Source organism: Sciurus vulgaris (assembly GCF_902686455.1).
Source record: "Sciurus vulgaris genome assembly, chromosome: 2".
In the NCBI taxonomy this organism is placed as follows: Eukaryota; Metazoa; Chordata; class Mammalia; order Rodentia; family Sciuridae; genus Sciurus; species Sciurus vulgaris.
Window position 1 is genome coordinate 96,161,608 of NC_136462.1, and position 26,670 is coordinate 96,188,277.

General features: G+C 39.3%; 1 long non-coding RNA gene across 1 annotated transcript in view; it reads right to left on the reverse strand.

Moving 5' to 3' along the window:
• Positions 1-8,785: 8,785 nt before the first annotated feature.
• The window catches only part of LOC306654191, a 47,432-nt gene continuing 29,547 nt past the window's right edge, over positions 8,786-26,670 (reverse strand). The window contains exons 3-4 of the long non-coding RNA XR_013761904.1: positions 17,049-17,126; positions 8,786-10,447 (exon numbers count right to left, since the gene is read on the reverse strand). This is a non-coding gene — a long non-coding RNA (uncharacterized lncRNA). The remainder of the gene's footprint in view (positions 10,448-17,048; positions 17,127-26,670) is intronic.

Consider the following 26,670-nt stretch of genomic DNA (forward strand, 5'->3'; position numbering starts at 1 on the left):
AAGACCCAAAATATAGTAATATCTATACTTTATTTTTAAGTAATTTCAGCGAACAAATAACATAACATACACAAGGCATTTAACAGTGGTTTGCTACACTGTAGGTACCCAATAAGCATCAACTTTCTCAATTTAGTGGGCAGTCAGAGCCCTAAAAGATTATGCAGACACTAACAGCTTCCAGAAGAAACATTCCAAGAACACTGCTCCCTGTGAAAAAGGCTAATTGTGTTCAATAATGGAAAATTATTTTGTTCCAGCTAGTAAGATGCTTGAAATCCATAACTCCTTTTGGCCAGCAAACTATTTATTCTGACTCCATTCAGCATCACTAGGACAGAATTACCTTATTTCCTGATCCTGAATATAATCTTGGATTGATCTCTGAAGTAACAGACTAGGATTTTGCGTTGTGTTCTTTCTGCAGTAGTACTGAGTTTGGGGACCTTAAGAAGAGACATGGTATTTGCAACTGATGCCAGACCTAATGGTGTCCAGGAACAAGTGCATGTGACACTTAGAATCACAGAGCAGTAGAACTGGAGAGGAGCTCTGGGAACAAAGTGCTCATAGTCCTTCACCAAAATTTTGGAAAGAAAATCGATCGGAAGATCTCAGTGCTTCATTGAATTCAAGGCAGCCTGTGAATGTAATGTGAAAGTGAATTGCTGGAATTTCCAAGGTATTCTAGGGGTTTGGATGGGAGAAGAAAAAGAAAATGTGAAAATGTTACTGTCCTTCAGAAAATCCAGTATGGAACTTAAATTGGCCTAACAGTCTCCTGCTTGGAGAAGCTGCAGAAGCGCAACCCTGGAAACAGAAGTGGCTGCCACATTCACCCAGACTTTTTTGGGCCTCCTGAGACCAGAACCTGAGTATTTTGACTCATGGACCTGCTCATGTTTTGCTATGTCAGATTTCTTCATCTTGGCTCAGTATATTGTTCTTATGAATAAGAAATTCAGAAATCAGTGTTAGAACAAATCTGAAGATAAATGACCCTGAATATATTAACAGAGACTTAAAGCAAAACAATTTTCACTCCACAGTATCAATGCAGATATCATTATTTATTTATAGTTATTTCTTCTCAACTAGCATGCATTTATACATACATGGGTAAAATGATGACACTTGTTTTACACTAATAAACCATGGTACCCACCTTATGGTTTACAAAAACAACAGGGGGGCTGCTCTGACTGGGTATTTGGGAAAATTCCTCAACTAATAGCTGAGTTCTGTCGGTCAGAGTAATGCATGTGTTCATAGACTACTTAGTGAGTGCCTACATGTGCCATGAGGCATTTCAGATTGTGATGATTATACTGAAGAGGTCTTCTTAACTTTAAAAGACAATATAGTAATTGTTTAGGCCTGAAACTGTACTGTGATATGAATAGAACCATTTTTCATGCATCACATTCATACAACATTCAAAAACAAGGAGCACACAGCCAGAACTACAGTGGATCTCACAGAACTAACAACCTCTCCTCACCAGTGTGTGCCCCAGGTGGATCATTCCGCATCTCTTTGAAGGAGCATCCCCAGCAGGGATGCCACTCTCTGGTCCTACTTTCCACTTCCTTTTTCTTTTGTGCCCTGAGCTCACCTCCTCTTTTCCCTTCACTTGACCTGCTCCAATCTGTGGTGATTAACCACTTCCTAGGATCTCACTGAGCATCTCATTTCAAAGTGTTCAACCTTTCTCTTTGCAGTTGCCCAAAGTTCATCTTCAGAGTTGAATTCCACCCATCAACTCTGCATTCTCTGTATACTGTTTATAATATTTGCATTAATGGGAAAGACACATGCAAATGCTAAACAGGCTTAGTGAATAACCTCAGCAACCACAACTGCTTCAAAAACCCTATTGCAATTGTTGTGGAAGGGTTGTATTTACCTGCCTTACTCTTATGAGAACTGGGGGAACAGGTAACAATTCTATAATAATTGCATGGAAAATCTTCTCCATCATTTTATGCTTCCTATAATTCGATGTCTTCCTTCGCCTAATATATGTATGACTGTAGCATGTGCCTATTGACTTGGTGAAGTTTGTTATTTAACTTTTATATTTAGGTCATGATGAACGACTCTTGCTGGATATCTCAGCGCTAGAGTAGGAAGAAACAAGAATCCAAAGAAACCTGTTTTCTATTCTTTTTATCAGCTTTAGATCATCTCCTGTGCTCCTAAGTGTTCTAAATTATTGTCTTCCATCTTCCTTTCCATTCTTCATGCCTTTCTTCCCCTTCCTGTCATTTCTCATGTTTTTGTATTTTATTATCTGCATTTCCTCTAAGCTCTTCAGGAAGCCCAAACAGCAGGTGGGCAAAGAATAAGGTCACAGTTGGAGGCCACAGGCAGACTTTGACTCAGAAACACCCTCAGTTGCTTCTTAAGACTTTTACTCTTAGTGACCAGCCTAAGGAGCTGGTCAGCATTAGGTCATCAGTAGCATCCCCATTCTTTCTGATAAAGACAACCCTAGGAAGCCAAACAACCAAGTGTGTCTAAAATAAACCAGAAATTCCAGGTTTTTCTTATCGTTAGACCACGTGTCCCAATTCTTAGATTGCAAAACATTGCTATCCTAAAATTAGGTGCTTGCCAATAATATATGGTTATTCCCAGCAGCATGAGAATTCAGAACTCCAGAATATTTCTGGTAAAAGTTTTCACCATCTGTTAAGGGAAATATTGTACAATACCTTCTTTTGAACCTACAAATATGCTTTTGTCTACAAATTTCTACTCAGATTTTCCTGCTCTGACTTTGTTTGCATTTTCACTGCTATGAGAGGAAACAAGAAATACAACTGTCTTCCTGCTTCAGGAAGCTGGGGCCAGACACATCTCCATATGTAATGGAAAGGCCAGTACTCTGAGAAAACTCTCTGTTGCCTAATTGTACTAGGAATCATATGTAGGATCAGCCTGGCCAAGGGAGTAATTGTGACATCCAAGGATAACCTCCTGCTTAATCACCTGCTTCTTTACTTTCATTAGGAGAAGTGGGAAGGTTGCAGCTAAGAGAATGTTTCTGGGTGAGGCAAGTCCTACTGGTTTGAGGGCATCTTTCTGACATCAGAACTAGGTAGAGGGAGTAAGACAGAGGCCATCGTCCTAAGCACATACAAGTGTGCAGAGTATAGTACTGAATTTTCTCTACTTGTAAAGAAATTTTTCTTTCTTAGACTTATCAAAATACAGCTAAACTATTCTCACCATGACTCACTTGTGAGAACTCCCTGCTCCTTTTACTTTTTCTCCATAATCTTTGCATCTAGGGAATGCAAGAACAGCAGATGAAACTTCTCAATGTGAAGTGCATATTAAGTGTTTGAAAGAAAAGTACTTTTCAAATTATTATCATCATGTCCCTTACATGGCTTTTACATGGCTCTAAATAAGCTTCCATGGAGGAAGTCAAACTGCCCTGAGACAGGGTCTCTATCCTGCCACCTGGGAGAGAGCAAGCAAAGGTCACACTTAGAGGTCCCTAATAAACAATCCAAATAACAGTCCTAACAGCACAGTCTGAGAGTCATCCTAGTGAAGAGCCTTCCAGATGATTCCTGCTCCCAGCTATCCAGTCACCTGAGTCTTCATGTCTTTCCAGCTGAAGCACCAGAAATTGTAGAACACAGACAAAGCATCCCTGCCTTGGCCTGTTCAAATTCTTGACCTGTGAGCGTAATAACACAGTTATCTTATACCCCTAAATTTTGGGGTATTGTATTATAAAGCAAAAATAGTTGGAATAGTGCTGTCTTCATCATGTTTTGATTTTGTGAAGCAGTAAGTGATGGTGCGGAATGATTTACAAATGCTACTCAAGTATGAGGTGGTCCAATTTTGTGTGGAAATAAGCTCCTCGTGCTTCCTGGAGGGCTGTGGAAAGAAGCCTGACCCTTTACACAGTGTTTTAGTCTATTCAAGCAGCTATAACAAAGACCACAAACTGGGTGGCTCATTCGCAACAGAATGTGCAGCTCACAGTTCTGGAGGCCAGGAAGTCCAGGCTAACAGTGCTGAGAGATTTGGTGTCTGATGAGGGCCTACTTCCTGGCTCATCTTTTGGTTGCATCCTCACATGGTGGAAGGGGAAAAGAGCTCTCTGGGGTCCCTAATATAAGGGTATTAGTCCCATTCATGACAGCTATGCTCTCATGACCTAATCATTTCCCCAACATCTTTTGGGAATTAAGTTTCAATGTATCAATTTTGGGGAACATAAATATTTGTCCACAGCATTTAGGATGAATCCTGTGAGAGCTCAGGCAGCTCCATGAACTGTTACTCTGAGGGAAGTTTCCAGGATCCTAGAACAGCACATTGATGGGCTCCAAAGATAGAGAATGTTTCATCTCTGCTAATATCCATGTGCTTATTCTCAGTTCCTATTCTGCCATTAAAAATAAATAAATAGCTTTAACTCCAGAAAGAGAGCACATGGAATGTAGCCTTTGATTCACATCTTTGAAAACCCCCTATTTCTCCTGATGGGGAGAATCACAGCCTCTGGGACATAGTCCCCTGTGTTTCTCCTTTACTAGCAAAGCAATAAAACTTCTTTTTCCTTTTTCTAAAAAAAAAAAAAAAAAAAAGATTTCTGAAATAAACAATTAAACAATTAAAATTTCCATAATTATTTTTACATAAGGAAAAGTAAATACCTTACTAGCATGACTGTAGGGTTATTTCTTTATCTTCAATATTATTTGAAAGAATCACCTATGCTGAACTCCATGGACTTTATTTCCCCTTTCTTGGACCTTGTGGGCTGGAATTAATTCTATTGAAACAATAATCTAAAATATTGCACAGTATTAACAGCATTCAAATAACTTGAGAAGGTTTGTTCTTTGTTGTACTATAAACAACTAGTAGATCTAATGCTGGAAACATTAAGACCTTAAAAAAAAAAAAAGTCTGACCTATTCCAGCCTATACTTGGCCGACTAATTTCCACTCAGCTGTTTATAATGTGTACACTATTCCAACATCTTAGGTATAAAGAGCTGGGTAATATATGGGCTCTATTCTGTTCCACGCTGCTGGCTCTGGTTTCATACATCTCAGAAATTACAAAATCAATGAGATAAATGCCACCTGCCTCCCACCGTCTTTTTCCGCACACTTGCAGTTCAAGAAACCAGTACACTTGAACTTACAGAGGGCGACACTGACGACTGGGGGGGAAGGGTCCCTTTCCACACTTTAACAACACAGTTCCTTGACGACTGACTGGATCCTCTTCCCACCATGACGGGCCTGCTCAGCCTCTTCAGCTTCATCCTTCTTTCTGCACTCTGCTGGTATTCAAGGTCCTGCCATCGAGGGTTGCGTCTGTTTTCAGTGACCCCTATGTTGTTGTCCCTTCTGCTGGAGCAGCCTGCCCACCCTCCAGCCCTTCCCTCTCACAGCCCTTGCCTGCCAGCAGGAAATAAATGACAGTGTAGTTCTCACCTTTAGGTGTCTCCTTTTGTTTTCCATCACTCTTCATTTTAAAAAATTCAAACTTACAGAAGAATTGGAAAATGTTACAGGGAACAGCCATAGGAATTCCTCAGTTATTATTTTGCTGCATTTGGCTCACTCCCTCTTCTCTTCTCTTTCCTTCCCTTCCCTTCCCTTCTCTTCTCTTCCTTCCCCTCCTCTTCCCTCCCCTCCTCTCCCCTCACCTGCTCTTCTCTCCTCTCCTCTTTTGCTGAACGTTTTGAAGGTAAGTTGAATGGAGCCATCATCAGGCCATTTCATTCCTGTTTGGGCAAGTAGCTCCTCGGACCAGTGTTTTTAAGTACCACCCTTTGGAGGCCTTCTTGGCACACTTTCCCTCCACACAAATGAAATCCTTGCCTCTTTTTAGCCTCTCCCTCTACATTTCTCATAAATGTACTTTATTTTAGCATCTGCAACACTTACTCACCTGAAACTGTTTGTGAGTTGGCACTTTCTTAATTAGCTGTAAGCTGATTTCATTTGAGTCTTACATACACGTGCTATCTCCATTACTGAGAACAGGGTGCAGCATATGAGAAATAATAATCCTTTAGGAAGTGTCTTGAATAAGAAGGGCATGGTTTCAGTGTCTATCTTGATTGCTTAGCTGCTTCTCTTTTTCTCTGGGTCATCAACGCCTGGCATATGGTGCGTACTTATAAACCACTAGCCAAATAAATAAGTGGTTCAGTGAGGATAGCCCTCTCCTGGCTCCTCAGCCCAGGATTCCAAAGCCCACCATCCCCTTGGCTATCTGCTAAGCCTGCTACAACAGTCTGTAGCTCTCCTTTATCTTTTTCCATGGCTGCTACTCAAAACTCTACCCCAGCCTTGCCCATGTCATTCTCAGAAGATGATCCTGCCCGTCCTTTCACAAAATTATATAGATTAGATTCCTCTGTCCATTTCCTTCTCATCCACACCTATAGCTATCTTCTTCTCCTCAGCTCTTTTGCAGAAAGAGCAACCATCTTCTTTTGCTGAGTCACACTTACACCTGTCATTGATCCTGTCTGGCTCTAGGTGCTGTACAACACAGTCGGACCTGGACTCGAAACCTGACTCTAACACTTAGTGGTTGTGGCCAGCCTCTCTTATTCCAGAAAATGGGGATTATATCATTGTAGGAAATTTTGTTTCTGCTAATGACTCCAGGCACATGAAAGTCCATCAGTGTACATCAGTGCCCTCCCTTGTTCACTTCACCAGACGCATAGAGTCCTTCCCAGCATTCTGCACCTTTGGGCATGTGGCCTCTACCCACATGCTTCCCGCCAGCTGGAGAAATTCTGCTCATCTTTGAAGACCTTGCTCAAGTGACATATTCACATATTGCACTGTGCAATATTACCACTGTTTCTTCCCCACCCCCAGACAAAACAAGTGGTCCACCCCTTCTCTCTGCTGTTAACCTTCCATAAGTAACACTAGAAAACAATTGTGTTGCATTGTAAACCCTGGGGAGGGTCTTTCACACCCACGACACTGTGTGCTGTGGTATCTTTTTCATTTGAGTCTTACACACACATGCTAACTCCATTACTGATAACATGGTACCGCATGAGAAATAATGCGTCCTTAGGAAGTGTCTTGAATAAGAAGGGCATGGTTTCAGTGTGTCTACCTTGATTGCTTTTGGTATGCCTGACCAAAGAACCAAAGCGAGGACTCCTGGGGAGTCTCAGTCAGTGCACAGCAGCAAGCAAGCAAGAGGAGTTGGAAAGAAGCACCCGGGGAGAGTATTGCATTAATGATTTCTTCCTAGCAGTGTAGGCTTCCCTAAAACAAGGTGTAGTAAGTATTCGGTACCTGTACTGAGCCCCTGAAAAATCCTCTAAGGGATTAAAATAGTTAAGGATTTGAACTTTGAAGAACAAAAGGAATCTTTGGTGGTTCCTTCCTGTACACACATTTCATCTCTCATAAACCACTCACCCTCGCCTCTAACCTCACTCTTCATTTTTAAAAGGCTTCTATTAAATTCCCGGTCCAGTGATTTTTCTGTGGTCTCTTTCCTTCTGTTCTTTTAGTTACAGCATTAGCCAATCCTATTTTTTGTTGCAAGAAATATTATGCAGAAGGGTTTTATAAAGATTTTGGGTTTAGATTTAATTACTTTCAATAAGTACATTTCCTAAACCAAGTTTATGTTCTTAAGAAAACAATGGTATTGTTGAGATGATAGCTTTGAATTTAGATTATATTTTGATAATAGAATATAGAAAAGTATCTTTGTGTTTTTATTCCATTTTCAAAGACATTGGTGGTGGGTTTTCTCCTTATAATTTAAACATTCCCCTGCAGTGTTGATAACTCAAAGCAAATCTCATTATACACAGTGCATAAGAACCAGAAAATGATGCTGAATTGAGTTGAGAAATGAAACAGAGTAGTTTCGGCTAAATAGGATAGTTGCTCTAAGAAATGTTGAAGTGCCTACCACTTTATTTGTCACTACACCAGGCAACATAGCATATTCAAGAAGACTGTCAGAAGTGCCCTGTGCCCTCAAGGACAGGTAAAAAATGTAGGCACAGATTAAATTACAAAATAATGCAATATAGTGTTTGTACCTATTGCCAAATATGAAAGGTGTGGACAAAAACTACAAGAATCAGCCTAATGAGAAAAATCTCAGGGCTAGGAAAAGAACAATAAGTAGGAAAGCAGGCAAAATTTGAGGAATTAGGGAACTCTACACAAAGGGAAAAGGACCAAGACCACAACAGCTTTCAGGGAGCACGGGGAATAAACAAACCTGCTGAGTACTACTGGTGAGAAAACATATTTGAAGCCTGGGTATGGAAAGCTGAGGTTGACCAATAAGGAACTGGGAAAGAAGGGATCCAAGTAGTCAGTGAACAGGAGAAAAAAAAAAAAAAAAAAAAAAAAAAAAAAAACATGTCTTTTAATACCACAAAGGATGGATTAGAATGGGAAAAGATCTCAGGCAGAAATAGCAGTTCGGAGGCTATTACGATATTTTAAGTTCGAAAACCTGGTTGTGGTAGCAATAAAATGTAATAGAAGGGATGTGAGAGAAGCTGCTATAAGGCTTGGAAACAGGATCAATATAAGGGCAGGCAAGACAGAAAGAACTTGAATGACAGAGAGGAATAGTGTACTTGGGTTTCCAGTACAACAGGAAGAAAGGTATTCTGCCTTGTTGATGTGTATGGGAGAGTATGTTTGTAAAATAACAACTACTATTAATTGAGAGTTTCTGATGTGCCAGATGGTCAACTAATAATATTAACAAGAATTTACATTTTGAATATGATGTGCCAAATACTGTTCTAAAAACGTTATCTATATGAATTCATAGAAGATTTGACATCACTATGGGATATTATTATCCCCTCGTACTGTCCTGGTGTGATATACTCATTCCTATTTTGCACATGAAAGGATCAAGGCACAGGGAGGTTAAATGACTTGCCAGAGGCCACATATAAAATTGAGAGTCAAACCTACATAGCCTGGCTCCAGAGTCTGACCTCAAAACCAGCAGGCCACTCTGGGGACCCTTCTACCTGCCTCAGGCCACCATAGCACAGCTAAGCCCAAGGACAGCAAGATGCAGTCTCCTGATCATCCCCACTAGCATACCAGAAAGTGACTCTCAGAGAGTGAGTGTTGGTGAAGTATTGACTATGGACCTCAGAGGTTTATGAAAGAAAGGGACACCAAAGTTATGCATGTCAGTCATTCACATGAAGGCTGAAAACCTGAAGGGGATAGACCACTATGTTTTTTGTGGCTTATACTACCTTGTGGCTTATACTATCCCAATAATATTTTAATTAACTTGAAATAATTATATTACTGATATAATTTATCCTATCATCAAGTTCTATTGGAATTCCTATTGGCAATTCTGAGTATAGGTATTAATGATATCAATAAAAATATTTGGATGAGGTTTTATTTTCTTAATTGCTTCAGCTTCTTTTTCTGGTTCAATAATGATAATTATATAACATCAATATGAACATTTCCCTCCACTTGAGGTGCTCCTTTTTATTTTCCACTCTAAGCAGTGTATTAATAATCATCATCATAATTCAGTACAATACACTAAATATGACCTAATAATACTTAATCACATTAATAATGTAAGTAGTAAAAATTAAATGATAATCAGATATGTTTCTAAAATTTTTAAAAATTGGCTCAGTTATCAGAAAGACAGGAGCTTTTTTAAATGGGATTTTTATTGCAAGCCAAACACTTAGCTTTCAATGCCAGAGGCAGAAAGATCCATCATTTCCCTGGTTGCCATCTAAAACACAGGAGGACCACTTTTGTGTTTCATTGGGTCCTGAATGACATGTGCCCCCAACATGGAAACTCTTCTCCTGTACTCCCCCCCCCAAAAAAAAGCCCAATGGCCAACCATCCACTGGAGCCACATCCCTACAATTACACTTTGCAAAAGGAAAAAAGAACTAAATTATTTGCAAGAGTAAAATCTGTACCCAATCATAAAAAGCCTGAGGCTAAAAATCTGTTGTATACTTTCCTTCTTTCTGAAATAATATTAAGCTCAGGCATGTATAATTATACAGGAACCACCAGGCTGTGAAGGATGAGAAAATATAACACAATTATCTCTTCACAAACCTCAGCTGAAATCTGACAGAAATCAACATGAGCTGAGAACACTTCTCCCCTCCTCGTCCCCCCTCCAATTTAACCCCTGCCTTCAAATGACTGTCTACCAGGATTCATGTCTGAGGATGCTGCCTCCACGCCTATCACAGGACAACAAGGCTGGTCCAGAGAGCCTTCAGTGGGAGACATCATATTCAATCCAGGGCTGCAGATCACAGGAAAGCTTGCTTCTGTGGATGCACTGGGAACACTGTAAGGCTTATAATCAGCTAAACTCCAGCCCAGTTCATGGGCCAAGGCCATCTCTGCTCAGGATTGTACACTAAGAGGGAAAAAGAAGAGGGAGGGATTTGTCACATGGGGGTGGCAGTGGGGCAGAAATTAGCACCAGGTTAACTAGAAGAAAGGTAATGAAGAGACCACAGAGTTCAATCAATGCCTGCAGAAGTGCCCCCTCTGCCATAGGAAAATCTGCAAGCATGCTGCATAAAGTTCTCCCAGGAGAAGCAATGCTGTCGTACTACCCATTCTTGAGGTGCCCGCAGGCCTGCCCTTGGCTCAGGGTTGTCTCAAGGCAATTTTCCTATGTGTTGACACCCCTACTTCTTAACTCATCATCTCCTATCTGGTCCAGGCTTTGCAGCCTACTGTTGCAGCATTCTCACCTAACTTTATTCCTGGACAGTCTCTGTAGATCTCCCTTCATCCTGTGTGGCCTAGTGGATTGCCCCACCCCAACACAAGCCAGAACTGGCTCCTGGGACCCCATCCTGGGTCAAGCGCCAAAAGTGAAATAAAGATAACTACCATCATGGCAGCACTTGAAAGTATAAATCCCACCAGCAGAGAAGATACAAAAGAGATCTAGAAATGAATCAAACATTATCACTACAGCAAACCATCAATCCACAAGAGTGAGTAAGAAAGGAAGAGAAGAGTAAAGCATATTCAAAGCAAGAAAATCAACAAAAAGATAGGTATAAATCTATGCCCTTCGATACTACTTGAATATAAGTGAACTAAATTCTCCAGTTAAAAGATAGAGACAGGCTGGATTGATAATAAAACGAAACCCAACAACAAACTTTCTTGCTGTCTACAAAACTCACTTCACCAGTAAGATATATGCAGACTGAAAGTGAAAGGATGGGAAAAAATATTCCAAGCAAGTGAAATCCTAAAGCCAGCTAATCCTAAAGCCTCTGACAAATTAGACTCTAAGATGAAACTGTGAGAAGAGCTGATGGTCACTATACAAAGATCAAGGGATCAATTCTTCAAGAAGATATAAAAATTGTAAATCTATTTGCACCTAATGTCAGAGCACCCAACACTCTTAGACCTACAGGGAAAGACAGGCTCCAGTACAAAACTAATGGGGATTCCCATACCCAACTCTTGTCAATCAACTGATCATCCAGACAACAAATCAACAAAGAAACATCAGAATTAAACTACAGATCAAATGGACTGAACATGGCAGAATATTCCCTTCAGTGCTGGCAGAGCACGTTTCTTGCATCAGTACACAGAACTTTTTCTAGAATAGATTATGTACAAAGTGACAAAACAGGCCTTAAAAATTTCAAAAACAAATTTTTTGAGATAAAAAATGTAAAATTATACCCTTGTTGATCAGGATGGAGTGAAACTAGAAATCAACAGGAGAAACTTCAGAAAATATACTGTTATATGGAGGCTGAAGAATACACTTTTAAACAAACAGCAGGTGATTGAGGATGTCAGAAGGGAAATTTATAAAAGTTTCTTTAAAAAATGAAATTTGAAATCCAACCTATTGAAACCTGTGGGGATATAGCAGAAGCAGCACTAAGGGGGTGCATAGTGGTGATGGTGTGCATCAAAAACAGAAATCGACCTCAGGATGCCTCTTGACACTTAGAAAAGCAAAGACAAACCAAACCCAAAGTCAGTGGAAGGAAAAAAAAATAATAAAGGTCAGAGCATAAATAAGTAAAACAGAGACGGAAAAATACAAAAGATCTTTGAAACAAAGAAATGGTTCTTTGAAAAGATAAAGTGGACAGAGCTTTAACAAGACTAATCAAGAAGAAAAAAGAACCAAACAAAATGAGAGATAAAAAAGGAGATTACATCTGATACTACAGAAATACAAAGGATCATTAAGGATTATTTTGAAAAACTGTGCTTTCACAAATTGGAAAATCTAGAAGAAATGGACAGATTTCTGGAAACATGACCTGACAAAAATGAACCAAGACTATATAAAAAAGCCTAAATTAGACTAATAACAAGCAATGAGATTGAATCAGTAATACAAAGTCTTCCAAAAAAAAAAAAAAAAAGATGGCTTCATTGCTGAATTTTACCAAAATCTTAAGAACTAAAACTAATTCTCCCATGTAAATTAGTGCAGCCACTATGAAGAATGATATGTGAGTTTTTCAAAAAACCAAAACTATAACCCAGCTGTACCACTCCTGGGTACAGATCCAAAGGAAATGAAATCAGTGGAAGAAGATATGCCAGCGTGCCCAGGTTTATTTCAGAATTACTCACCATTGCTAAGATATGGAGTCAGCCTAAGTGCCCACCAACAGATTGATGAATAAGGAAAATAGTGCATATACACAAGGGAGTATTATTTATCCACAAAGAAAAATGAACTACTGTTATTTGCATCAAAATGAATGGAACTAATGGACATCATGTAAAGGAAGATGCAGAAAGACAAGTACTGAATGTTCTCTCTCATATGTGTGTGAAAACTAAAAAAAAATGTCAACCTGAAAATAGAATCATAATTACCAAGGTCTGAGAATGAGGAGAGGTGGGGGCAAGGGTGGGAGGAGGGAGACTGGGTATGCTGTACAGACATATGGAAATAGTGCACTGAATCCTATTAATATGTACAATTCAGATGCCTTAAGAAAAAAAGAGAACAAGCTGCTAATAAATGATGATTTGGTTAAGAGGACAATTTGAAATTTCCACCTCCTGATCCCTTTTGCCTCCGTTTAGACATTCCAGTAGCCTCTGCACTCACGTCTCGGTTTGTAGCATGTGGTTGGAAGGTGAGGGTTCTGTTTATCACCACTCGGGATCACTTATTAGACTTTTAAACCCAAATGCTAAATTACACCTTCAGAAGCAGCACAGTGTAGCCAAAAGCAAGCTTAGAGGGGAGAGCCAGCAGCTGGGCAAGGCATGACTTCTAGCATCTCTGAAGGAATTGTGTACTTGAAGATTAAGGTGCAGTTAATTATAGGAGCAAACTATGGAAGCGACACCTTCTGCAGCTGCCTTTTTTGTTGTGGTTTCTCTGGGCATCTGCAACCCTTCCCCAGCAGAAGTGGGAATTCCTGTTAGTTGAAGGCTTAGTGAATAATTAGCACCTGCCAAAGCCGAGGTCTCTTGGAAGACCTCCTGGTTCAGTGATCTAAAGGGAAACCAATGGTGAGCCTCGGTGAGCAAATGGAAACAGACTGAGATACAGAGGCGCATATCAGCAAAGCACTGTATGGAGCAGTACTAAAGCTGTCTGATCATGGAGTGACCATTACTAGAAAGCAACATAAAAGTGTTGCTTAGATTATTGACTGTTCGGCACTACCAATGCTGAATGGCATTACTATTCCTAGTTGGCATGCATCAGTTAGGTTGATTTAATTCTCCAACATTTTTCTGATTCTTTTTTCTACCCTCCCTTGTGTGGGTGTAATTGTGTTCACTTCAAATTCCCATAGTGAAGCCCTAACCTGGTACCTCAGAATGGGACCACATTGGGAGAGAGGGACTTTAAAGATTATTAAGTTAAGATGAGGCAGTTAGGGTGGGCCCTAATCCAATAGCTTTCCAAGAGGAAAGTTAAACAAAGATCAACAGCAGGAACACACACGCACACGCACACACACGCGCGCGCACACACATGAGGGAAAACCATGGGAGGACACGGAGGAAAAGCAGCCATCTGCAATCAGGGAGAAAGGCCACTAAAGAAATAGCCCTGCTGACACCTTGACCTTGGACTCCAACCTCCAGAATTGTGAGGAAAGACGTTCCCTTCGTGTGAGCTGCCCCACCTGTGTTCTTTGTTCTAGTATCCTTTGCAAACTAATACACCTACTCCCTAAGAGGCACGGATATCAGTTAGCATTACATTTTGCTATATATAAGAAAAAAAACGAAAAGAATGATGACTTAGGAAGACCCACATGAGTTTGGTAGGCAGTCCCACAACCAGCAGGGTTCAGCCTCCTGCTGCCTTTCTGTATCACCGTTCCAACACTGGCTTCTGTGATAGCCCTGGGCTTCCGGCTAAACTAGGCTCTGGAAGGCATTGGTTACAGCCTGGAGGACATGAGGAGGGAGAAGCTGTGAGGCTCCACGTGTCCGTGTGTCCGTGAGGCTCCAGCTGCCGCAGAGTTGGCCAGCTGTGCCTTTGACTCCATGCTCTGGGCTCCAGCAATCTTGCCTCCTTTCTTTGCTTCCATGTTAGCACTGGTAGTGGCTACCTCTTGTTCTATTCTCTAGGTTTTCCTGTCATTCTGCTTGATGTCTCAGTAATGTCAGTGCCTGTCTGACCAATTCTCTACTTTCCATTCAATCAGTATTAAATATGAAGTGTTGTTTTGCTTTCCTGATTATAACTTTCTCTGATGCAACTTCAAGATCACTTCATTGTCCAAATCAGCTGCTGAAACCCCACCCATCACATCTAACTGTAGGACATAAGGAGAAGGAAGGTGAAGTACAGTGTAAAGGCCATGCATCTGGGCTAACTCAGCACCTGTTAAAAACCTTTTGGAAAATCACACACAGCTGCTCACAGCTGCTTATCTCTCATTGGCCAACATCTAGTCACATGACCCTAGCAACAAAGGAGGCAAGTGTTCCCAGGAGCAAAAGAAGAGAAGTTATACTTTGCAAAGTTTTAGAAATTCTGACATTCAATTGTTCCTCCAACCAAACTCAAATTGTTGGCTCTCACTTTAAAATCTGCAATTATTAAGATGAGCTATTAATGATATCACCCTGCTAATCCCACTTAGTTTACTCAAAAAGAAACTGAGGAACCTAGAGCCAGGGAAGGATAGAGTAATATCCTGTTTACCCAATGCTGTACAACAAACTGGCCAAGGCTAATGTCTTGGAACAAATATTATCTCTCATGCTTCTGTGTGTAGGTTGGACTCAGGGAGTTCTGTGCAGGGGTGTCTCAGGGGGTCTTAGGTAGTAGCTGGGGCTTCAAGTCTCTGAAGCTTCAGCTGACCTGGACATCTAAGAAGACTTGGTAAGGATTGGGGACTCATGGGTTGGGACTCAGTTAACATTACTGCCTATTCATGTCCTCACTGTGTGGCTTGGGTTTCTCACCATGTGGCTGGGCTCCAAGACAGAGCACCCAAAAGGCCCAGGAAGAAGTTGCTAAGGTCCTTCACGGCTTATCCTTACAATTTCCAATGTCACACATGCCATATTCTATTAGTCAAGATTCAAGGGTAGAGGAATTAACCTCTGTCCTTTAATGGGAGATTGACAAAAATCACAGAGCTCTGCAATTCATTCCTGTGTGAACTTTGTTTATGTGCTTTCCCTCTCTGAGCAACAAGGTGACCTATTACTGAATGAGAGAATCAAGTAAGATACCTTTTACCATTTATTAATGCTTTCAGTGTTTGGCTCATTGTGAACAAGGACATCTGTATCTGTCTACTATAGGTCTGCAAACCAAGTCGTATGAAAGGAAAAGCTTAAATTGCTAGCAATTCTTAGGATGTAGCTTTTAGACAGAGAATGTAAGAAATTAGATGATTAAAGACATTTCACAAAAGCACACCCATGTTTGAAAGCTGTAGAGCAGCAAAGAAGCATTATAATTCCACTAAATTAAAAACCTCAATTGAAAAAGGGAGTGTGAAAATGGGGAGTATCCTTCCTCAACAAGAACCACCCTGCGAACGTTAATTTTCTCCTGCAAATCTCAGAGCATGTGACGCCTTCCCTAGCCCAAGGTTTTACTATTTTCTTTTTATTGGAGTGGCACCACTGGCACAGAGAACATAATTTTATCAAAGAAAATTAGAGCTGAAGGGGACCTCAAGGTCATCTTATCCAATGCAGTGACACCAGGCAGAAGAGTACAAATTATATACACCCACAGAGATAGTCATCTGCAATTAAATGATTTCCCAGGTTCCAGCTGTGAGTCAGGGGCTGGGCTGGGGCAACCAGGTCAAGTCCCTCACTTCTTGGCCACACACCAGCAGAGGTCCCTTGTTGCCCACACTAGCAAAGGTCCCTGACCCCCACACTAGCAGAATGTACCCTATCCCAGATGGTCACAAATGCTTTATGAGTTTCAGATGCTTCCTCCCCTCCCTCCATCCACCTCTCTTCTTTCCTTCCTTTCCTCAATACTTTCTTATGGATACATTAGATACCAGAAAATACTCTCTACATTATTTCACTTGATCCTTACAGCAGCCCTCTGATACTTGTAAGTGCTGCTGTTCACATTTTACAGCTGAGGGGAAAGAAGCACCAGCCAGCCAAAGCAGAGCTGCTAAGCAGCAGAGTGGCAGACGGGAGCGGCCAAGGACTCTGATGACTTCTAGTCAACCTTGGTCTCCCAGCACACGCTCGCTTGGCCTTTAGTCAGTACTCGTTTAGTGACTAAGATGTACTAAGTTCTTCCTGTGTGTGGGTCTCTTTATATATAATATTTTATATGTCTGTATGTGTTTATATTATTAAATATTTGCATTTATGTTCACATCACATTTTATCCTATCTTCATAATAGAGTGAGGGGCTTTTATTGTGGGCTAGTTCAGATGGGTAAACTGAGGTACAGAGAAGTTAAATTAAGCCTCTGGAGTCGTGAAGCTACTCAGCATTAGAAGGGAAACAACAGCTAGGAATAGCGAATTAAAATTTCACCTGCTCATAAGGTATCTTCTAATCCTGTGACCAATGGTCATCTGGAAAGTCCCACTTGGGTCTCACAAATCTAGATTTCTGAAAAATAAGAATTTGATACTTTAAAAAATCTGTCTGACATTGTAGACTGTGTATTCAAGTGCACAGAATTAACTTATATTTGCTGCTGCTGCAAATAGGAGCTGAGACTGGGTGCAACAGATTTTTTTTTTTTTTTTTTTTTTTTTTTACTATAAATTCAGTTGATATGGAGTGAAAACATTTGATTATCAGAAGACCCAGACCTCAGACTAAGCTCTGTCACTTCCAGTCGTGCGACTGTGAGGGAATTAATTGACCTCTTTTGGCAATTTGGCACTTGTCTTGTGTGTAAGGGGAGATTCAGAAGCCTTCCCTGAAATGCATCCCCAGGCCCCATACCTATCCTCCTAGATGCACTTGATGCCCTCACAGTGACTGGACACTCTTCACTCACCCGAATACTCATATTTGGTATCACATCATTGACAAATCCTGCACTAAACCAAAAACAGGATGGGAACTTGTTCGGTAAATGCATTTTTATAATAGAGGATGGGTACTAATTGGCTAATGCATTGCTTTTTTCAGATAATACATATTCATTGAAAAGACCTTACCCTCAATTTTTTTTAAATGAGATAAATGACATAAATGTAGAGATATGGATTTATCAGAAAGTTAGATATATATCAACAAAGTTGTAGAACTTTGCCTCCTGCTCAGAAGTCTCCATGTAAACTGTTAATAATGGTACAACAAAGTGAAGATATTTGCAAACCATATATCCAATAAGAGGTTAATATCCAAAATATTTAAGGAACTCATGTAACTCAATAGCAAAAATAAATAATTGAGTTTAAAAGGGCCAAAGGGCTTGAATCGGCATTTGTTCATATAATACATAAAATGTCCACCAGATACATGAAAAGATAATCGACATCACTTATCATCAGAGAAATGCTAATCAAAACCACAATGAGGTATTATCTCATAAGTGTTAGGATACCCATTTCAAAAACAAGAAAAAGAAAACAAATAAATGTTTCCATAATTTGGAGATAGTAAGAAGTATAATCCTTGTTGTATGCTATTAGGATTATAAAATGGAAAATATTATAATTATAATATAATTATAAAAATTATAAAATATTATAAAATGGAAAACAGAATGGAGATTTCTCCAAAACTTAGAAGTAGAATTGTTATACAACTCAACAATCCCACTTCCAGGTATTTATCCAAAGGAAATGAAATCAGTATGTTAAAGAGAGATTTGTTCTCCCACATTCATTATTCACAATAGCCAATAGATAAAAACAACATACATGACCAATGACAGATGTATGGATAAAGAATATAGTATGTAGATACAATGGAATATTATTCAGCCATAAAAGAAGGAAATCCTGCCATATCCTACAGCATGAATAAAACTTGGGGATGAATCTTAAGCTAAGTGAACTAATGCAATCACAGTGGGATGTATACAGTATTCTTCCATTTATAAAAGGTATCTGTATAAAGTAGCCAACTTTATAGAAGCAGAAAATAGGATCATGGTTGCCAAGGGCCAGGAGAAGAGGAAATTGGGAATTGTTTAATGGGCCATGTAAGATGAATTTGGAGATCTGCTGTACAACCTTGGGCTTATAGTTTACATTTAAAATTTTGTTGAAATAAGCCAGCCATGGTCATGCACACCTGTAATCCCAATTATTTGGGAGGCTGAGGCAAGAGGTTCTCAAGTTTAAAGACATCTGGACAACTTAGTGAGCCTGTGTCCCAGAATAAAATTTTTAAAGGGGCTAGAGAAGTAACTCAGTGGTAGACACCCCTGGGTTCAATCCACAGTATTAAAAAAATCAATTTCTAGGAGGGTTTATATATGACCCCTACCTTACACCTTTCTTTTTAAAAAGAAAAAGGATTGAATGAATAAATGGATGAATGAATGTCTGCTTTGGACCAACTGTTGTCAATCTGCGTATGACAGTGGACATGATACGTTACTCTCCAGTTCTCAGTGATGATGTGAAATTGAAATGAAATTATTAATTATAAAACATCATAAAATGAAAGGTGTGTATACTATTACTGTAAATCATATTAGTATTTCTTCCCTGAAGGAAAAATCATGGTGGAATGTGGTTGATGTTGCCAAATTTCTCAAGCATAATCAGTAATAAAAGTATTTGGTCATAAAAATTGCTCTCTTAAAAAAAAAGGTTTTAGGTTCAATAACCTAGATGTTTCAAATACTATTCAATTTTTATAGAAGCCAAGTTTCAGCTTTATAACATTTGTCTTACTAAATGTCACTGAGTAAGGCATTAGGTAGGGGACATACATAAACCCCTAAAGTGTAAATTCAGCCCTCGGAGGCTCTTCTCAACCGGTTAATATGTCAGGAGAGAAAGGTGCTACAGTCCGACCCAAACAGTGCACTTCCATGTCAGTTATGTTTGCAAGCTCTGAACATCCTAGCCAGATCTTTAAGTCACAAAAGAAAATATGGAAGGAACTGGTGATTTTGGTGACCAGACTTCTTCCTTGTTCCCCCATTGCCAAGAATTTTTACCTACCTTGCATACCAAATCTTGGATGTTTCTTTATTAGGATGACTGCCATATCATCCCATACAAGCAAAAGACTAAGCAAACTCTTGCAGATTGTTTGGGACTGCAGCCTAAGAACAGCATAATTCTGCCAAGCAATAATACCCTGATTAAACTGACGATTAGCTCATTTTTTTGATGAGTTCATTTAACCTGAGCAGTACATAGAGGCCTCCACACAAATGTCCACTGAGAGAAGGTGGAAACCCTGTATATCACACAAGCACCATTTGAGAGAAGGAACACAAATTTCCCCAGAAAAAGAGCTTGTTCAGCACTGATGCTAAGCACATAAATGCTGTTGACTGATTCCCTGAATACTGTGAATATGCTCAGGTTTAATTCCCAGGACTGCCCAGAGACACTAAAGAACAGACTGTGGAGAGAAATGATTAGTCTGGGTGCATATTTTTATGACAGGATTAGATCTAAAAGTGGTGATGTCCAAGTAGGTTCTGAAGATACTAAAAGCAATAGTTTATGAAAATCTCAAAATCTTTAAATTCGCATCATATTTTAAATTCTGCACTGGGAAAATATGTCACTGTTATGTACCTACTATTTTGCCTGAATATAAAAAAAGTTTTGTTATATATCTTACAGGTATTCTTTTCAGGAAAAAAAATTTAACCTTGCACATTTCCTTTAATTCATATTGATATTTGCTCTGTTTTTATAAAGAGACATCCTACAACACACCACACAAAATAATTATTTGAGTATTTCCAGTATTATCATGGCTGCACTCACTCATGAATGATTCAGTCCCTGGGCGTCCAGGCATTGAGGCCATGGCTGAGTGAAACATTGACGGCACAAAGGAAATGCACTGTGTCTTCATCGAGTTCCGAGCTTGTAATATGTAACTAATATTACTTCTTTCTAGCAACACGCATTTAGCGATATTCCTAAAATTTAATCCCCATTCATAGCAAAATCCAAGAGCTGCTGCAGACAGGCAGAAATGAGGCGATTTCTGTAAAGGGATGGATGGTGTTTGCTATCAGCGTGTGTGAGTCATCTTCAAGATGGCAGACCCAGTGGTCTTTACACCTGAGCCGTTGTGGCAGAAGACAAGCAGTATAGGTGCCATTTCCCCCTCCCTGAAGGACACCAATGCCTTCATAAGGCACATCAAACACTGTCTGCATTAAAACTAGTGGTCGTGCTGTGTTATCTCCATGTGAACTGTGTAGTTTTGCATAGTATTCCTAAGCCTGCTTTGCCACTGATGACCATAGTAAAAAAGTCAATAATATTAACAAGTACTTACATGTATTGAATACTGACTACTTGTTTGAAACTATGGAAATTGTACACCCATGTGTGGGTGTATATATGTTTCTCTATATTTGTAATCATATCATGTATCATCAATTTTTCTCTATCAAAGGTGAGATAGAAAATATACTCATATGCATTAGTATTAGTATTGAAGTACTGACAGAATAGATGCTCCATGAAAGCAGAAATGTCTATTATTTAGTTCCCTGTTATGTTTCCAAATATAGACTCTAATGTTAGGATCACATACCCGGAGCTTAATAATCATTTGTTAAATAAATAAATAAGTACAGCCTAAGGTTTTATGATAGCAGCTATTGAATAATAATTAAAAGATAAATACTTAACTAACTGTAATGTTTTAATGTAGGAATTTTCTTTTTAAAAAATGTGTGTAACTCGAGAGATTTACTATAACTAACTTTAGTTTCAATTGTCCAATATCTATTAATCTTGAGAATCATTCCACTCCTTCCTTCACTCATGGATTACTATAAGAATAGTCACCCAATGGATTCTATAAGCCAGACTCAATGACAAATACCAGAGACACAAGGAAACTTACTATGAAAACCAGGACAGAGAACATAAGTGATAAAGTAATGATTATATCTGAAAAGAAAAAGGAAGAGGAAGAGTGGTCTGAAATTCAAGATTAAATATGGTACTGAAGCCCTGACACTGCAGTCCTTCTCACATTTCCACTGGAGAATCCCTAAGGCAGATGAGAGCAGTCCTCTTCTTGCAGGGGTCTGGAGTGTGTCTTTAAGAGGCCATCATAGGCATCAAGTATCTTTGAAGAGTCATGTTTTTTTCATAAATTTAATGAAACTATTTTGTGCAATAGCATCCAGTAAGTTTTCCCAAAATCCCTAGAAAACAGAGCCTGAGGCAAATGCTTACACACTAACACTTTACTGAGTAGGGCAATCCCAAAAGGTGGAGAGAAGGGAGAGGGAGAATGAGATAGAGAGGAAGGGAATACAAATATGGGAGGCATCCTTGTTAGCAAACAAATGATTGACTGGCCTGGCTGGAAGTCTTTTCAAAGGCCATATGAGGACTACTGTGTTGCTGAATATTTTACTGAGGGAGTGAGGAAGAAGATGGGAGGGAATTTATCTGGTAAATCCCTTCCATATTCATAAAAATTTGCATCACCTGGAATTGACTCCTCTGTTTTCTGGGTTGGGCCAGATGAATGTCTGAAGAAACCACAGAGCAAAGCATATTGCCCATAGGTTAGGTAAGTTTTTGTCTGAATCTAGAGTGGTGGGAGGGTCCTGATACCCCCTCAAAGGAGCCTCAAACCAGGCTATGGCAGAACATGTGATCAAGGTTCTGGCAACAAGTGAGGCCCTGGGGAGCTAACCATATGAGGTGCCTAATACAACCTGTGAGTGATGCTGACCCCAGAGTAATGTGTCATGCTCCCATAATGGCTCTACATCTCATTTAGACTCCACTGGATACCTCTGGGAATCTCAAAGCCAGAGGGAAATAGACCCGAATTAAAACAAGCACAAGAACTAGAGAATGAGTGGAATCACTGGCACAGAGGTTCCACGGAAAGTAAGTAGGCCTGAACTTGCAGAGAGACGTGGAAATGAAAATATGGTGAGCATTGACTCTCAGCTACTATACAGATGGAAGAAATGAATTGGAGAATTACTGCAGAGTGTCAAGATAAGTTATTAAGAGGACTTTGAGTTTTTTGTTTAATTATTTATAATCTACCCTGTTCCCTATAGATAAGTATATTATAAAGTCATTTGCAACCATTTGCAAGTAAAATTACAAGTAAGTCATGAATTGGAGTCAAAAAGAAAAAAAAAAAAAAGTTAAGCATTTAGATGTTTTAGAAGAATCCCTTAACTAAGTTTCAATCTTCTGAAACTTTCTTAAAGTACTTCAGTAACACTAGACATAAAGGGTTATGTGTTTAAGCATAGTTAGACCAACTTAGTACCAAAAAATATGTTGAGGAAAAACATGACTACACAGTATAAGATTCTGAAAGGAATTTCTGAAAATTTCTGAAAGTCATCTGAAAAGATGTTTGGAATATGTTGATTAATATTATGGGAAAGAAATCGTTTCCAGCTACTCATCTGACAGAAGATTAATATCCAAAATATATAAAGAATTAAAAATATAATGCCAAAAGAATAAGTAATTCAATCAATAAATGTGAAAAGGAGCTGAACAGATACTTCTCAAAAGAAATACAAATGGCAAATAAATACATGAAAAGTAATCAACATATTTAGCTATCAGCAAATCGCAAATCAAAACTACATTGAGATTCCATCTCACCTCAGCCAAGAAATCAAAAAGCACCAAATGCTGGAAAGGACACAGAGGAAAGGGAACACTTACACATGGTTGGTGGAAGTATAGGTCAGTGCAACATGGAAGGTCCTCAAAACCCTAAAAATTGAACTACCAAATGATTCAGCTATCCCATTCCTGGGTGTATACCCAAAGAAAATGAAGTTGACATACAAAAGAGATATCTGCAAACCTATGTTTATTTCAGTAATATTTATCAAAACATGAAAGTAGAAGGAGACCAGGGAGAAGAGGTATGGAGGGAAAAAGAGGGTAATAGGGAAGGTAGATATGGTTAAAGTACATTGTATGCATGTATGAAAGTGTCCAAATAAAACCCATTATTTTACATGATTAATTTGTGCCAATGGTTATAATAAAATACTTCATTTACTTAAGTTACTACTATTATAGATAAACAAAAGACACCATACCAATTCACTATTACCAAATTTGGTGAGGTCCTCAGGACAGTTCCATCCTCCTGGTCAATCACTTTCCTAGCACCTGAGCATCTGCCACCTGCCTTCTGTGCCAGGTTCTATGGATAGAGAGATTCGGCTCTACCCTCAGAACTCCTGGGGTCCAGCAGGGAAGGCAAGTCATTAAGTCAGCAGAATTAAAAAATGAGGCCAAGTGTAGTGACAGTGGAAAAATGTGGGACACCTGATTTACCTGAGGGATGCCTTCCATGCCACAAGAAGTGACATGTAAGCTGGAATTCTTTAAAAATTTTGGAATTAGCTAAGCATGACAGAGAGGTAGAGTACTCTGGACAGTGGAAACAGAATGTAACATGGTTTATTCTAGAAATTGTAAAATGTATCATAAGCCAGATCATGAGTGGCCTCCTAAACATATTAAATGATTATGTTTTATTATAAAAGCAATGGGAGCTCACTGAACAGTTTTAAGCAAGAAAGCAATGTGATCAGATATGAGTCCTCAAAGTATGGACCTGGAATCCTGTGGAGAACAGACATCTGTGGAGAAATCCTGGCAACGAAGACTAAGAGTCAATGGCAAAGAATGCAGGGAAAAAGAGAATTGTGAGGGAAAAGCAAGTAGATGTCCTGAGTTACTGGATTTGAAATGTGTGGGGACAGGGAAGATTCATGGATGACACTAAGATTGCTGACCTGAGTTCCTCATCAGTGAGGTCAGAATATTGGGGGACCAGCAGTTTATGGAAAAAGAAACTAAAGAATAAAATTTAGGACATGTAGAATTTAATATTACTACACTCATCCAAGCATAGATGACCAAGATAAAATTGGACATAAGAATTTAGAGCTTGTGAATGAAATCTAAGCTCATTTAATGAGGTGCGTATGTGAAAGTCAACACATATATTACAACTAAAGTCATGGGTGTAAATGAAACCAGATAATTAAAAATAGAATGTTGGAAATAGGGTTTGAATATATGCTCAGTTCAGAGAGTTGACATTATGAGGTGTGTGAAATATTTGGCTCTAAAATAAAGTGTGGTTGTTCCTGTTCTCCTTGGAGCTGGTCAGACCATAGTAAGCATCTTGGTGACTACTGAGCACCATCCTAGATGGAGCTTCAGAAGAGGGAACTGGAGATGAAGACCCTGAAAAGCAAGATGAACTAAGAACTACCAAGGCAAGCATGAATCTACATAAAAGATTATCCTTTTTCAAATATTCGAAAGGCAATCATGCACAGATGAATTAAAATTACTAAGTATTCATTTATTCAGCAGTTATTATTAATGACATGGAGGTAGTGTGTTCCTTATCACAGGGGTGTTTCACACAAGCTGGGAGAAGACCTGGAGAGGATTTCATAGAATGACAAGTTTAAACACATGGGTAGGGGAACAAACTTTTAAGGCACTGTCTAGCCTTAAAACTCTATGATTCACACTGAGAAAGAGAGAGCCACATTGATGAAGCAAAATAATTTCAGTGGACAACCTGGAAAAGGATTTGTTTTCTAGTTTTGAGTCTATCATTTTCATAATGCAATCTGGAAACCTCATCAAACTGCACTTCAGGTTCCTCTCTGAAAGATTAGAAATTAATAAAATACTTGCTAAGGCCCCCGCATTCTGTCAAGGTTTCCACATGTTAGTTAACATTCCTGACTCCAAATTCTATACACATAAAATGAATACAACTCAATTAAGCAAATTTATCACATGCATAGTTTGGTTGGCTCAATGGACTTAAAAGAGAGAGAAAGCGAGCTTCTGGGGAAAGCAAAGGAAATGAGTCAAGGCTCATTGTGCAAGTTGGCAAAGATAGTGTAAACCAATTTTGAATCATGGATCAGCCATTTTGAATCATTACAAGTAAAATGGGTTTAATCGTCCTCAAATACCCATCCAGGAAAAGGAGGATCTGAGAGGCAGTGGCAGGCATGGATCACACCACACCCTTCCTGTGTCTCAAAGTCGATATTAACTCAGACTTTACACCTCAGAACTCATCAGTGAAATCCACTCATATTCATCATGCTCAATAATACATACATTTGGATTTTTAAAATGTGTTCTTCTAGTTTTATTCATTCCTCTGAATTTCATTTTTATATGGCTAATAATTAGACTACCCTGGGTTTTGATGACCTGTTTAGAAAAGGAGGAAATCCTAAAGAGTTAGAAAACAGTCAAGGACAGCATGAAACAGCATTCCATAGTAAATATTGGTTTGGTTTCTTCATGAATGAACACATAACATTATACCACTCAGCAATTCTCAGAGAATTTTGTCATGCATGTTTAGCCTGCTAAGGTCTTAGGGTAGGAATACCAGCCTGGTAGAGTCAGCTCCTAGCTCAATGAGAAGATAGGAAAGGACAATGGAAAATAAGCAGACTCCAGTGTTAGTCTCCTATCTTTTCCCTAATGCCACAATGTCAGAGCTTCCTCTGCATATTGGGCAAAATGAAGAAGCACTTTCCTTTCTTCAGAGCCTTAAGGAAAAGCTGCAGTCAACCTCTAAAAGTCCTAGCAATGGTGAGAGGGGTCTAGTCTTTATGACTGAGGCTGAGGGTGTATGTAACTCAGTGGTAGAGTGCTTTAGAGGGTGCATGTTTAGCATGTGTGAGACCCTGGGTTCCATCCCCAGCACTCAAAAAATAAATAAGCAAATAAATAAATAAATAAATAAGAATCTTGATTTTTTTTCTGCCCTGCCACCACCTACCTACAGGTTCACAGCTACCTCATTGAGAAATGGGATGGACCGCATGTTTCTGAACAAGGTCCTCACTCCATTCCTGCCCCTTCTCCTTGGCATGTCTTTCCACTGAGCATTAGCTTCCACAGTGGTCTGATGAAGTGAGCTTGTGGGGGCACACAGCTTTAGACATGCGTGAATTTGCTCATCATCTTCTCTTTCC